This window comes from Mirounga angustirostris, unplaced genomic scaffold (assembly GCF_029215605.1).
Source record: "Mirounga angustirostris isolate CCGP_5_RB_7025 unplaced genomic scaffold, mMirAng1.0.hap1 SCAF_8, whole genome shotgun sequence".
NCBI classification, from domain to species: Eukaryota; Metazoa; Chordata; class Mammalia; order Carnivora; family Phocidae; genus Mirounga; species Mirounga angustirostris.
The window spans coordinates 87,015,341-87,031,964 of record NW_026991716.1 but is presented as its reverse complement, the minus strand read 5'-3'; the positions used below and the strand labels follow the sequence as shown (position 1 = coordinate 87,031,964).

At 37.4% G+C, this 16,624-nt stretch overlaps 1 pseudogene; it reads left to right on the top strand.

The window, feature by feature from the left end:
• The first annotated feature begins 14,273 nt into the window (after positions 1-14,273).
• Positions 14,274-16,224, top strand: LOC123836478 (ferritin light chain-like; annotated as a pseudogene).
• The last annotated feature ends 400 nt before the right edge of the window (positions 16,225-16,624 follow it).

Sequence of the window (16,624 nt, the reverse complement as noted above, 5' to 3'; positions counted from 1 at the left end):
CAACAACAAAAACAAACAAACACAAAACCACATGCATTCTCATAGGCAGAGTCTGTCTTCCTCCTCAGTAAACTATGAAATTCAACAACTCCTTCATCTATTTCCACAAAAGCTACATCAAATTGTTAATGAGAATAGGACACCTTACTAATGAGCAGGGATCATGAGAAGGAATCACATTGCACCTCTAAGATCCTTACTAGTCATTCCATATATATTTTCTCATCTCACAGAGAGCAACTCAATCTCCTGTTTTAAAACTTTCTTCAATTCTCAGGGTCTTGGTTCTCACCTTTTAATACTAAAGCCTAGTAAGATATTTTTTCCTAACAAAGTTCTCTCTTCTATAAGTCAGGATTCTTTTTGTTGAAAGTTACTAAAGCCAACAAATTAACTTAAGCCACAAAGGGGGACTTACTGGCTCATGTAACTGGGAAGTTGGGGGTAGATCAAGACTCTCACTGACTGACCTGCTTCTCTCTGGATGTTGGCTCTTCTCTCAGACCTGTCTGTGTTGTAGGAAATATGGCAACTGGCAGCCTGGAGTCATATCATTAGAACTCACAATTCAGTGGAATAAGAGACTCACTTAATATGTTATTGTCATTCTTTAGAAGGAGGATGGATCCTTACCCAAAGTTTGGATCAGATGTCAAAACTGATGACATGACACACATATACCATGAGAGTATGAAACGTCTTATTACTTACATATAAGGTTTTCTGGGGAGACCAGGGCAGGCTTGCCAGGCTAGTCAAAAAAATGGCTTAAGAGAATAAGGAAAGGAGACTAGCTTGAGGCTTTTATTGTGATTAGGAGGTAGGGTCAGAGTGAGATCTCCTGTGCCTGGGCAAGAGCTTATGTGGTCTGAATCTCCCAAAAACACCAAAGGAGAAGCACTAAGCTTTCTTGGCTTGCTCAGATGTGATGCAGGAGGGATAAGGAAGAAGTGAGGCCTAAAAGCTTGTCAGCAGTCAAACACCAAAAGATGAAGTCAGTCTCTATTACAATATCTCAATTTGAGTTACATGTTCACATGTCAGAATCATCACTGCATCCAGAAGAATACAATACTATGACAGATGTTGTGTTCACATCTGTAGTCAAAGGGACAAGATGCTGAAATTGGAGCCCCACCAGATCAAATGTAAGGGTGGGGAGAAAATAGTGGATCCTCAAAGAAAAGAGATGTTCTTGCCAGAAGAAGTTAAGGGAGCACATCGAGCAGAAAAATAAACAAACAAACAAATAACATTCATACCATACCCCAATAAAAATATTATAGAGCTACCCAATAAGATAAAAAAAAAATTCTGTACCTTGTCATGTGTGGTTGGTAGCACAAGTAATCAACAGAGGTGCTTAATTCAAAAAGCACTGGGATTTGAATTCAAAATAAAGTAGGTAAGAATGTAAGCCCTTTCACTAGTTCTGGTGACTTGGTAAAAGTAAAAGAAGATGAAGGGAAAAAAAGAAGGAAATAAATACTTTTAAAGAGTGCCTTACTAAGTGCCAAAGAGCATACTAACTGCTTTACATGGGTTATCTCATTAAACCTCCCATAAGCAACTTATGTTTTCAGTATAGTTATAACCTCCATTTTATACATATGAAACTGAAGATTAGACAAGTTAAATAACTTCCCCAAATGCTACCACTAGAAAGTTATGGATCCTGAATTCAACTCAAGTGCGAAGACTACATGATTCACCACCATGGCTTAACTTCTATAACCTTAGTTTTATTCCACTGCAAAACAAAGATAAAGCTACTGTATAGATTTATTGTGAAGAGTACATTATACAGGGAGCATTCCATCAGCATCCAACACATAGTAAATACTCCACAGCCATTCATAAGTTTCATCTCTTCCATATAAATATGATGGTAGTTGAGGTTGAGAGTTACGCTATTTGCTAATGTTGAAGTAAACTGCATACTTTGGTTGGATCAAATAATAAAGTGTTCATATTTGGCCAGAAACAATTATCACATGATAGGTTACATTTCTTTGATATAATAATATATGTAAAATATTGTTATAAGTTTTTAGATAATGATTACAAATTTATTATTAAAAATTTTAGCAGCCAAAAATGAAAACTCTGACATTTTTTATCAAAACAACTATTTATCAACCTTATCAGCTTCCTGATTGCTCCAGAGGTCACTCTGCTGTATATTTTTGGTAACTTGAGAGAGGAGAAATTTACTTTATAAGTTGCTCATTTTTCCTCTAAAGCTTTCTTCTTTCCTTCATGCTTTTCATACTTTGCCTGATTTTAAAATGACTAGTCAATACTTCGTAGGCTATTCTATGCTGTAGTAACAGATTAGCTCTAAAATCTCTGCTCCTCAACCAATCTTCCCAACTTCAACTCTAATTTTATTTTCATTATATTATATAAAGTAGATTCCATCTCCTCTTCATCTTTTCTAGCTTTAAACTACTTCTCAAAGAGCTCATCTTCAGGCCCAAACATTTCTTGAAGTATTTTCAAATTAAGATAATTCTCTTTCTGAGATGAATTTTTGTGGTAACTGTTAAGGAGATATAATTTTTCTATCTCTTTAAATATAAAAATAAAAATGGTAGAGAACAACAATAGCAATATTATCTCACATGTAGTAGTTGAATCAAGCTTTACCAGGGTGTTAGTAAAAATCAGATAAAGTCAAAACTACCTTTAAAAGTCCATTCAGGCCTCCACATGAGACAAACATTTAATTCATAATTTAAGTCCAACACAGCCAGATCTTCCTCTGGCACTGAAGAATATCACCCTTTGTGATTGAGTCTCATAAAATATTGGACTTGTGTTTAAGAAGTTACCTATGAAAAATTTATACCTTTAATCACTAGAATTACATTCAACACGACAAGAAACTCACACCATACAAGATGTAGGAAATTAGGGTTAGTTGTGGTAAGAGTGGATTCAATGTGTCTTAGAATAAACATGAAAGAGACAAGATCATATTGGCATTTAAGTGGGATTATTCTTATTTGGATGTAGAAAACAATTGAGAGAAAAGAGACCAGCATGAAGACTATTGTAGGACCCCCAAAAGAAAAATAATGGTAGTGCAAACTCAGGTAGTTGCAGTGGGGGTGGAAAGAAGGAACTGATTCAAGTATTAGTTATTAAGGAAGTAGGTATAATAGAAGTTGGAATTTAAGTGGATATAGGAGTTGAAGAAAGTCAAGAATAAAGATTAGGTATTAAGATGATTTTTGTATGATACTAGCAACATAGAAACACTGAAACAATTACTTTTCATCATATGGGATACTGTCTTTCCATTAAAGCAGCATAAGATAATTGCTCTTTCTGGGGCACCTGGGTGGCTCGTCAGTTAAGTGTCTGCCTTAGGCTCAGGTCATGATCTTGGGGTCCTGGGATCGAGCCCCGCATCGGGCTCCCTGCTCAGCAGGTAGCTTTCCTCTCCCTCTGCTGCTCCGCCTGCTTATGCTCTCTCTCTCTGTCAAATAAATAAATAAAATCTTAAAAAAAAGATAATTGCTCTTTCAATATTATATTAATCTTTTAGTCAACTAAATTCCCAGGTCTTCATATATATATATATATATATATATATATATATATATATATATATCTTTATGTATATATATACTTCTGCCAAGCTAATGTTCCCCAATCTTGTATTTCGTACACATTTTTTAACTCACTGTTCCAACTTGGGGCAATTCTCAGTTTTGACATTTTCATTTGAAAATGTGTGAACTACAATTGAATATGAGAAACATGATTACATCTATGGATAAATTAAAAATTGTACACTCAGTTCTTTTTCCTCTCTTACTATCTATGAGATATGTCTAGCTGTCATGTGGAAGAGGGAACAGAAATTTCTATATGATTCCATGGAATAGAAATAATGCTATATGGTTATGAGCTCCAGGAAGATAAATTTTAGCTCTATATAAGGAAAGCCCTTCTAATACTTGTAGGTAAACAATAATGGAATGAGATAGTAAATGTTCTGTCTCTGATGGTGTTTAAGAGGATTCAAGCATTACTAGAAGAATTTGGCTAGATGATCCTTCTTATAGAAATAATGATGATGATGATGATGAAAAATACTATACTGAAGCTAAAATATATGCTATCATAAAGAATGCAAAAAACAAAAAGCCTTTATTTACTATAATATGACCCTATCTTTGCGCTTTAGAGCTCAAATTCCTGATGATGGCAGTAGAAAATAGTTTCTTCTAGTTTAGTAAAAATATCTTTTCATATAAATTCTGTTGGGTTTTTAAATTCTTTCAAATGGATTCACAGGGTGGCTCAGTCATTAAGTGTCTGCCTTTGGCTCAGGTCATGATTAGAGGGTCCTGGGATCAAATCCCGCTTCGGGCTCCCTGCTCTGCGGGAAGCCTGCTTCTCCCTCTCCTGCTCCCCCCCAACTTGTGTTCCTTCTCTCACTGTCTCTCTCTGTCAAATAAATAAAATGTTTAAAAAACAAAACAAAAAAAAATGGATTCACAATCTTTTTTTCCTTTTCTCAAGGTGATATCTGGGTATATAGTTGAGCATAAGAATACACGCAGAGTTTCTTCTTGTGCTGTCTTCGCAATTCTCACTGGGCTATGTTAATCCTGTCTGATTACCAGGTGCCCACAGTAGCCACTTACTGATATGTAGCAGGCCTTTTCTGGCTTGGTGGCTATTACACTGAAGCCTGTGGCTGAAATCAGTGATCTCTTTCATATTCTCTTATCACTCTGCAATCTCTTTTTTTCTTGCCTTAGGCCTTCATGTCCACCAGTTCTCTCAAAACTTCTTAACTACCCTGGAACATGTGGAAATTATAGATCCTCAAAATGTCACATCCAAGCTGAGGACTTTAAACAGCAATCTTAGGACCACCTAATTAGCACCTCCATCCACTGATGCTACTCAGCTGATGCTCCTACATCATGTTCGATGTTATACTGCATTAGATAGACAGCTTCTTTGAGAGGTTTGCAAGCTTCCTAGGATATACAAGAGAAAGTGAAGCATTGGTCTGAAAAATTGTGGATTCATACAAATCTATGTGATATTTTTACCTGACTTTTCTCATTTCCAGTGTTCTCTCCCAAAGAAAAAGATGGCCAAGAACTTGCCTCTTACTTTTTCTTTTCTTATAACTTCTTTTCTTGCTTCTTTTTATCAGTCATCTATTGCCACAGTAATACTGTGCAACAAGTCATTCCAAAAATTAAGTGGGTTAAAACAACCATCATATATATTTATTCATACATCTGCAAGTTAGGAGTTGGGGATTGGTGAACCTAGACAGGCTTATTTGGCTTAGCTCCACGTTGAAGTTTGGATCCAAACCAACTTCTCCTGTTTCTCATCCTCATGGGTCCGGGGGTACAAGAGGTCAAGCTTAATGACAGGATCACGTTCAAGCTTGTGTTTATGTCATATCTGTTAGCCTCCCAGTGGCCAAGTACTTTCCCAACTGTAAGGCCAAAGCAAGTAACATGACCAAATCTAACATGCATGAGATAGTGATGTATACTCCATCCATGGAGATGAAGAGGCAGGTAGATATATGTGAATTATTACCTAATAAACCTCTTTCCAGTACCAGAAAAGTTCTCTATTTCCTCTTTCTGTTTGACAGGAAGAGAGGTGACATTGATCCTGCCATTTACCTTCCTATGGAAGAATGCCATTGGATTGCTGAAAAGAGAAAAACACTGGGCACCGTTTCAAATATATTATCCTAAAAGTGATTGCTAATATCATTTAGTTCAGGCTTGTAGTAAGCCCTTTACTAGTTCAAGTCATTTAATTCTTTTTTATTCTTTTTTTAAAGATTTTATTTATTTATTTGACAGAGAGAGAGAGAGTGCACAAGCAGGGGGAGCTGCAGGCAGAGGGAGAAGCAGGCTCCTCACTGAGCTGAGAGCCCAATGAGGGACTTGATCCCAAGACCCTGGGATCCTGACCTGAGCCGAACACAGACGCTTAACTGATTGAGCCACCCAGGCGTCCCAATAATATTATTTTCATGGGAAGATGTGGCAAGAACTATGAAGGGACGAAGATTTTATCCTCCTTGCAAACTCACAATTAGCCTGCCACAATTTTCTGGAAGCTGGCAGAAGTCTAACCAAGACTCCTGGGTCAGGGACAAAAGACTTTGTTAATCACCCAGGCAGCATGAACCTCATGTTTGCATCACTTCATCTTACCCCTCCACCTCCAAATCCCATGGGGGTGATGCAGGACAGCCTAAGTAGATCCTAAGCATACAACTGAGAGTGTAGGGAACTCCACTCTTTTTTAAAAAGTCTGCTAGCAAACCTCCTCAATCTTTGTCTTAGAGTGGGACATTATCCTTTTTATCCTGATCAGCAAACAAATCCTCCCCCTGCCCCAAAAGGAGATTTTACCTCTAATTTCCAAGGCTGTTCGCTATACAATCATCCTTAAAAATATAGTCTGTCACAGAGGCTGTCAATGCCTCTGCTGGGAAGACAGAAACAGTCATTTAATTCCTAACACAACCTAATTTAACAATTTATTAGTCCCTATTTTACAACTATGGACAATTATAAAGTTCAAAAACTTGACCAGTGTCATACAGGCAAATGAAAGAGACAAAACCCAAACCCAATTCTATATGACACAATAACATATTATCAACAAGAACTCAAGTTCAGCAAAGAAAGTTAAGAAAATACTTTGTAATCCCTGAAAATATACCAGCAAGAGAAGACTAAATTTATTAGAATTTTATGGCTAAATTTTAACATTTCCTATAGACTTATTGTTTCAATGAGCATTCATCCTATTGTCTTAGTGGTCATTGGCATGCCACTAATTAGTTCTGCTTAGTGACCTCATATTTTGCTCCAAAATTCATGGTTCATGAGTCAGAAACTATGACATTTCATTATTTAGCATCATCTAGTCTCCAGATATAAGGCATTGCTATCTGTCATGGTAACTTTATATCTTAATTTGAAAAAATCAATAAGAGCAAGAAGGGCAGAAGTCCTAGCAGTAACAGATCAGGAATGAAATGTACTTGTGCGAAACAAATAATAAAAGGGTCTTCTGAAAGATGCACACACAAACCATAAACTACCAGGAGAAGTCCCCAAATCTGCCACCATAAGTTATTACTATCACAAGGTGTGATACCAGTAATGACAACAGCAATGATTCAAGTTAATTGAATTCTGAGCTCCTTTACTGTTATCTTCACACCCAAATAGGTGCTCAGGTCTCTCTTTCTCTGACTGAAATCATCTATATAAATACTTTCCACTCTCTCCTCCCAATGTGCATAATATGTAAGAAATAAAATCAATTTTTTCTTTCTGTAAGCAGTTCAGAAAATGGCTGAGTCTTGTGCCCTCTGCTCACTTTTTCTGCAAAACTGTCCTCAGTTCAAAATGGTATTTTTCATGTTATGTACCAGACATTGACCTAGACTCTGGAATACAAAGGTGAACAAGAGATATAGGTGTTTGCTTTGCAGAATTTCTATTCTAGGAAAGAAATATAGACAATAAATAATAAATAAATGAAAGACAGTTTTATATAGTAACACTTACTATGAATTATTATGTGATGATGGTTGAGAAGGGGTGGCAAATTAGTTGCGTATAAAGAAAGATTTTCCATGAATGAGTATCAATCAAAACAGCCAATGTCCTTCTCAATAACAGACAACCACAAAATCTCAGCCAGTTTCTCTGTTCCAGGTCAGAACAACCCTCCAGGGTAAATAATATTTGTATGATGATTCAACAACACAGGCTGGTAGGGATCTCCACATTCCTGCAACTGCACCATCTGAAATAGCTCACTTTTTCACCTGATATAATAGGAAGAGAAAGAGTGAAAAGTAGCACAATCCAAATAGCTTTTCACTATCACCCTCCCTCACAGCCCGTTGGCCAGAACTAGTCACATAGCCATCAACACCAACCATTCATTGGTACTCTGCCCTTGAGATGTGTCCTTAAACTTGGTATATAAGAGCCATTTTGACCTGAGTGCTCCACAGTTCATCTCCCCAACCTCTGCCCCTCCTAAAGCTGGGTGGAGTGTGTTCACTTGACACGTTTGCTTCCAGTTCCTGAGAAACCCTTCCTGACACCTTTTACATCCTTAATTTTTTCAGGGATAATTTGTACTTGTGTTTAATAACCCAGGATACTTGCCATCTCCTTTAGAGAATCTTCTGTTATCCCCCAAACCTGGATTCCTGTCCTCTTCTACACTCTTATACTACCTACACTTAACTCTCTACTTGTCACACATTATTTATTTCTCTGCCAGGCTCTCCATTACACTGCAAATTTATAGATGGTGTAACTGTGTCCTCCTAATTACTGTCAACCAAAATAGGTTCTAAAAAACATAACAGATAGTTAAATATTTGTTGAAAGAAAAAATGGGGAGAAAAAGATAAACTAGAAGAAATATACTGGCTTTTTAAGTGTAGTTGACTAAGAATATAGTAACTTTCATTTTAAAAAAATGGAGAGAATCATGAGAACAAGCAGGTTTGATACAAGAAGAAAACTATAATTTTTTGAGTGCCTGTAATATGCCAAGTACTGAGCTAGAAATATTATGGATATTCAGTTAAGGTTTGGACATAATGAACTTGAGATACTATTGGTATAATGAGAACATGTCCAAAAGATAGTTTAGACTGAAGTCCAGTTGTCATGGATGAAAACTCAGATTTGAGAGTCATCCGTATGGGTGATGAATGTTGCATAGTGTGGATCTCTACATCTCAAACTCTGCATGACAATACTTGATAGAAATTGATTCTGGTGAAGTCAAAAGCCAGCAAGCATTGGGTAATAGTGAAGAAAAAGCACATCTGACATTCTGTAAGATATAGCTGGGAATTGTAAAGGGTATATTCTATGGCAAATGGGAGTTAATGAAAAAGTGTGGCTCAGGTTAATTCCATTATAGTTTTTTCAGTGTTCAGCTTGATTTTGCTGTCCTGACTATGCGCCACATCAATTTTACATGCCCCACAATTCTATTCTGCATTAAAGGTATCACCATTTCTGAAAATAGTTCAACAATATTTTTATGATGAAGAGAGAAAGAACCATGAGGATTGAGAGAAAGAAGGGAGGAGTGAAACTTGAGAGGGAAGCAGGGCAGGAGAGGAAATTTAGCATGAATCTTAAGAGGCAAATATATTTCAAAACAGGAGAAAAATAGCCAAAGGGCTAGGGAAGAAACAGTTATGCAGATGTGGAGTATAGTCAGGGAGTGTTTCTAGCAATTATTTCCAAATTCATTAAATAAAGGAAGGAGCTTGAGGAAGAGCAAGGAAGAGGGAAAGCCAATAGGAATAAAGGTAAATTAGTTATTACTTGCTTCATGACGAAACAAATAATTTTCAATTTACAATTAACCACTGGGTATTCTCTGAAAATTGTTTTATTTACTAGTTGAAATGGTGCTTCCCTGATTTGATTTTTCACATCACTCATCTTTGATGCAAGGACTAGTTAACTATTAGCACAAATCTGGGAAATGTAACATATTTGCTGGGTCTGCCTGACTGCAGAAGAATCACATGTGACTGGAACAGTCATTTCGGTATATAGTCTTTCAGTTCGTGATGACAGTCCTTTGAGATCAGTGCTTGAAACCTCTCTGTTTCATGCCATTTGTAGAACATACAGGTTGTAATCACCCTCAGGCAGGAAATCTTTTGTCCATGTCAACTGAACTCCAGTCCTGTAAATACTGCTGTCATGGAGTTGTCCCGTAGATCTCTTTGCTTTTGATTTCCCTCATCCAGAATTTGCAATATATTGACTCATTCCTGGATGAAGTTTATTTTTTTCCTAAAATCTAAAAACTCTCTGAGTTTACATTTCTAGAAAGTATGTAACCGAATTATCTTTGAAGCACATTCTGCAGAATAGTCAGAGATTTTGTTTTTCTGTTTTATTTTTTTAAACTCAGGAATAAACAAAGTCAAACGGCTATATTTATAACGAAATTTCTAAGATTTGTTAATATGCTAATGCTGCAGTGGGCATTAACTGTTTCCATAAGTTATTTGAACTTGGAACCCTGTTCACAGACTACATTTTGTAAATATTAATCTAGCGTAAGGCATCCCAGTGCAGATTTCATTTATTTTGAGAGCATCTACTATGGGATAGGCACTGTGCTAGCACAGTCTGAGGAAGCAGACTTAATTTCTGTCTGTGTAAGACACACATTAAATTGTAATTAATCTAATAATTCTGAGTGGGCAAATTACTGTAAGAAAAATACAGATTCTAACCTAGTGCAGGAGGTGAGGAAAGGTCTTTCTGTGAAATGATGTGTAAGCTAAGACCCATAATATTGGTGTGAGTTTGTTAGATAAAGAGAGGCAAAGAGAACGTTCCACATAGAGGAAACAGCAAATGCAGTGGCTCCAGGGCAGGAAAAAGTATGGTCAATCTGAATAATTAATAACAATCCAGGAGAGCTCAAGGCAAGAGACAGCCCTCATGAAACTTACTTTCTAGTTGGTGAGAAAGACATCTTCTATACTTTGCCCTTCTAATTCCAAACCATGAGGAGTCACCTTTTCCAACAAATGATGAACTAATTGTTCAGGACTGACACACCACGAAGAATAACCTGAAGAGCAGGAATAAACATCTTTTTTTTTTTTAATTCTTATGTTAATCCCCATACATTACATCATTAGTTTTAGATGAAGTGTTCCATGATTCATTGTTTGTGCATAACACCCAGTGCTCCATGCAGAATGTGCCCTCCTCAATACCCACCACCAGGCTAACCCGTCCTCCTACCCCCCTCCCCTCTAGAACCCTGTTTGTTTTTCAGAGTCCATCATCTCTCATGGTTCGTCTACCCCTCCGATTTCCCCCGTGGAATAAACATCTTTTTGAAGGCACTGGAAAGCTACCAAAGCAAACACTTATGCGAATACAATTCCAGAAAAAAGAAAAAAAAAATGGAAGCTCAGAGAGTTGAGGAAAATATTGGGAACCTCTCTTAACCTGTAGGCATTAGCCAGTTTGAAAGCTTCAGCTGAGAGGTTGGAAGCTTAGCAAAGCACTCAGCAGTTTCACAGGGTTTGGGGAACAAAAATTATGACCAGGCCCTGCATGGAGAAGGGAGATACCCGTTAAAATACTGAAGGCCTTCATTTGGGAAAACACCCAAAGGACTATACCCTATGTCTAGAGTGAGTGTTCACAAAGGCTCACTCCCGGCATCAAATCAGCTCAATCTTTCTTTAGATTAGAGTGAACCACCCTGCCCTAATTGCCTACCAAAAGCAAAAGTAAATTTTCTCAGAAGGAAGAGATCATCATTTCAAGCCTCAAATTATCTCCACAAATTGTAATTCACAATGGAAGTAACTAAAGAAGAAAACACCAGACTGAAGAAGAAAAAGGAAAAAATATGGAAAATATAGAACACTGCCTAAGGAAACTTTGGGGCTTGGGAAAAAATGTCTAACATACCTTGAAGTTTCAACATGAAAGGATTGAGAAATGGAGCAAAAGCAATATTTCAACAGCTAATAACCGATAATCTTCTAAAACTAATGAAAAATATTAAGCACAGATACAAGATGCACTATAATTTCTGAGCAGTTTAAAGGCAAAAAAAACCCACATCTAGACATACCATAGCAAAATGTAGAAAACAAAAGATGAAGTCAGTCTTAAAAACAAGAGAGAGCAGGACACATTATTTCCAAAGATTCAACAATAAAACTGAAGCTGACTTTTAAACAAACAAACAAACAAATAGAAGCCAAAAAGTATCTACAAAAAGTGGGTGGGGGGGGAACCTTGCCAAACTAGAATTATATCTCCAGCCGTATTAAAAAATGAAGGTGAATAGGGGACGCCTGGGTGGCTCAGTCGTTAAGTGTCTGCCTTCAGCTCAAGTCATGATCCCAGGGTCCTGAGATCAAGCCCTGCATCGGGCTCCCTGCTCCGCGGGAAGCCTGCTTCTCCCTCCCCCAACCCCCCCCCGCTTGTGTTCCCTCTCTCGCTATCTCTCTCTCTGTCAAATAAATAAATAAAATCTTTAAAAATAATTTAAAAAATTAAAAAATGAAGGTGAAATAAAAACGTGATCAAATAAATAAAGCTGAGAGAATAACACTTCACTAGACCTCTGCTACAAGAGACACCAAATAGGATTTTCAGGCAGAATAAATTAATGGAAGCATGGAAATGACAAAAGGAATGAGAATGAGGATAAATGTGTAGGTAAATCTAAATAAAAATTGGCAGAATTAAAAATTATGGCTTGAGGTTATATATATAAACATATATACGTATAAACATATGTGTATACGTGTGTGTGTGTATGTATATATAAACATAGGACAAAAATAATACAAAAATCTAGGGGAGGTTAAATAAAATGTTCTAAGTTTCTTGCATTGTCCAGGAAATGATAAAACAGTAAGTTTATACTACACATTACAATTCAAGAATGCATGTTGTAAAATGTATGGTAATTCTAAAGAAAAATAAGAGTACATAATAAAGAAGTGGTAAGGAACACCGAATTGAAATTCTTAGTTGAATTTTGCTTCATTTACATACAGAACTTGCCCAACCATCATAAACAATTAGAAAACTGGACAAATTACATGAAACAACTATTTTAAAACATTAAAATAAAAGCAACACTATATTACGATCCCTGAGAAAAAGAAAATAAATGAGGTAGGACTTACTAGCCCTAGCATTCCATATGGAGTTGTTTTTAAGACTACAACACAGAAAGATTTAACCAAACAGAATATGGGTGTCTCACTGAATTTGGAACTAGAAATCAGAGTTTGAGGTGACTGACATGGCTGGCAGTAGTGGGACAAAGTAGCATAGAAAAGGAAGATATGCAGAAAAAGTGATCCTTATTTGGTTAAGTGAGTATGAGGTGGATATTGTCTGAACCTCTTGAATTGGCTGCTAAATAACAAGCTCTGTATAGATAGGGTAATACTGGACAAGAACAGGCAAAAAGCCATCAAGAACAAGCTGAGCAATTCCAAAGCTCGTGCAGGCTAGGAGACATTCTAGTTCCAACCAGTCAGCGTAAAGAAGCTCTTTTGATTATCCAGAGCATTCAGTAAGATCCCAGAAGGGTCATACCTTAGCAGCAGAACTAAACAGGCCTTAGAATAAAGACTACTCTCAATCTACTTTCTTTTAAAAAGATGAAAAGGAATAAAGGGGAAGAAAAGGGGGGAGGAACTTGAAAGGATCAAGATGATACACAAAAGTCAGCACAAGAAAAGACACAAATCTCACTCAGAAAGTGTGCCAACACCAAGGCTCCCTGCTGAACATGCACTCTGGGTCCTTCTTCTAGGACAAGGTGAAAGTAACATTATTGGTAAAAAAATAAACAGATTGCTTAGAGCACTATTATCCTATCGAAATTTAATGCACACCCCATATATAATTTTAAATTGTCTAAGTGGCTACATTGAGAAAAACAGATAAAATTAATTTTAATAATATATTTTATTTAACTTGGCACTTCCAAAATACTATCATTTCAGCATGTACCCAATGGAAAATAGATTATTACTGAGGTATTTTTTCATGAAAACTCTATAAAATACAGTGTGTATTAAACTTTCAGCAATCTCAATTCAGACTAGCCTCATTTCAAATGCTCTACAGCCATCTGTAGCTAATGGCTACTGTTTTGAACAGCACAGACCTCAAGCTGAGAATTCTGGAATTGTTAATAGTATATAGGAGTAGTTTAGGAAAGGCAGTTCCTGGGGACCTTGAGCTCATAGGAAGTTGTAGCCCCTCCATCTGGGAATACAAATTCATGATTCTCTTGGGAAAGTAACCCTAGGAGCTGAGATTGGATTCAGCTCCTTATGATCTTCCAGAGTTATTTCTGGGCAATACTATTTTTATACCATAGAATAATATTGTTAATATCCAAAATAGTTAATGTGTCTGTCCTCTTTCGTTAAAATAATGTAGCTCTTCCATGAACTTCATTAGACCATGAGATAAACAAGAATAACCCACTGCAAGAATGTCCAATCTTTCAGAATCATTGACTACCAGATGTCACCAATGGTGACACCAAACTGATGAAGATCATTTCCACAATGGATCATATTTGAAAGACCTACTATTCATTGGAAAAAATTCACCTACTTTATACTGTCTATAGGCAGTATCCTATAGACAGTAGTAAAATAGTGGTTTAAGAACTATAGATAGAAAATGAAAGTGAGTAGCTCCTGGGTATAAAACTGCTTGTTGTAAAAATTCATAGATCTTAGTCACAAAAGAGAGATAGATCTCCTTTGGTCTCTAATAGTAATTGGCCACATTACAGCTAAAAGCCACAGAGCCAGAAATACTCAAAAGGCTTATTTGGTTAAGTGAGTATGAGGTGGATATTGTCTGGCTCCGTGATTATAGAGGTCCTGAAGACTATGGTTAAGTCTCACCAGTATATGTGCTTAATGAGTCTCTGAATTTCTCCTTTCAATTTGATCTTCAGGACTTCATTAGCAATTTTCAGTTTCCTTAGAATGCTTCTTTAATCTGTCTATTTTAGGAGTATATAAGAAAAATAATAGCATTCCTTTAAAATGAGCATCTAAAACTTCTTCAGTGACTCGCACAGGTTTCTTCCTACAGCCAGGATCCTCAGCTGAAAGCTCTGGCAAATGCTCCTTTCTAAATGGCTTTCCTGTTGGGAAGTTCATGCCGCTGAGAACCTAAGCACACCCCCAGATACACCCCCAAATATGACTATGTAACTTTGAGCTAGAGGATTTAATATCTGCACACTTTTGGCTTCAACGCAACAACAGCAGTCAGAATAAACCTAATGAGGGAATTTCTGCAAAATTATTAACAACAAAGACAAGAACAATACTGGTATCCTGTATCTAGTGAATGCTTATTATACAGGCATTGATCTAAATATGTCACATGTTTTCCTAATTCTACAGGCATAACAACCTTTAAAGGAGGTACTCTAATAACCTTCCTCTGAGGGAATATCAAGGGCAAAAGTAACTTATCCAAACTCACCACACTAGTAATGGTGGAACTGGGGTTTGGACCTGGACAGCCTGTTTTTAGATCTCATGCCACTTCTTGCTACACGTACTGTACATAGTAACTCTCACTTGTGAAGATGCTAAATCCCACTGACTGATACAGTAGGTCCTTGAACCACGCCAGGGTTAGGGGCTCTGGTTAGGCCTGTGCAGTCAAATTTGTGTGTATAACTTTTGACTTCCCCAAAACTTAACTACTAATAGCCTAGTGTTGACCAGAAGACTTGCCAATAACATAAAGTCAATTAACACACATTTTGTATGTTGTATGTATTATATACTGTGTTCTTACAATAAAGTAAGCTAGAGAAAAGAAAATGTTATTAAGAAAATCAAAAGGAAGAGAAAATACAATTATAGTACTATACTGTAAAAACTCTGTGTATAGGCAGTGGTCCCAGGGGACCCAGGAATCAGCCTCTTGCTTCAACAGTGTTCAAAGAGAACAGACTCAGGGACACCCCTTCTTCCAGCCTCCTACCACACTCCAACCTCTCTCCCAGTTGCAACTTTTGGAACCGTCTTCTTAGCCATCCTCTACCTCAGGACCAGCCAACACCATTTTTTGAGCTTAGCTCCTTATTGCCAATCAACTGTGAGCTCTCAGATTCATCAGAATTATTCCACTGAGGTGAAGGCCACCATCAACCACCCATCAGTAAGCATCTGTGGGTCTCCTACACCTACCTCTCTCTGGGCTTCTATTTCCATAGTGACAGTGTGGCTCTCAAGGGCATGGGCCACTTCTGGAGTTGGCTGAAGAGAAGTACAAGGGCACCAAGCAAAAGTGAAGCAGCAACTTCACCCTCTTTCGGGATGTGCATAAGCCATCCCAAGATGAGTGAGTAAAACTGCAGAAGCCATGGAATCTACCATGGCCCTGGAGAAGGACCTCAACTAGGCCCTTTTGGAGCTGCATGCCCTGGGTTCTGCCAGTGCAGACCCTATCTTTATGACTTTCTGGAGACCCACTTCCTAGATGAGGAGGTGAAACTCATCAAAAAGATAGCAACCACCTGACTAATCTCTACCAGGTAGCTGGCTCCCAGTCTGGGCTGGGTGAGTATCTCTTCAAAATGCTCACCCTTAAGCACTACTAGGCATCTCCAGAACCCAGCAAGCCCATCTAGCATTGCCCTGATGTCAAGGCTTTTGCCTAACCCTCTCTCTGCAGCCATTAGGCAGCTTTTTAACCACCTGGAGCCCTCTCCAAGCCCTGGCCAAATGGAAATAAAGGTTTCTGCAAGAAAAAAAAAAATCCACATACAAGTGGATTTGCACGTTCAAATCTGTGTTATTCAAGGGTCAAAGGTACTTCAAAATGAATCCAAATTGCTCCAACAACCCTCTCTGTACCCCAATCTGGATCTAAAACTTAGCTAAGTATCCTTCTTCTTTTCTCCCAAAGCATTACCCATTCACCACACTTATAATATTATTTACATTATCTATTTACTCCTCAGTGTCTCCCACTAGATTTAAATTTCTTTAAGGCAATGG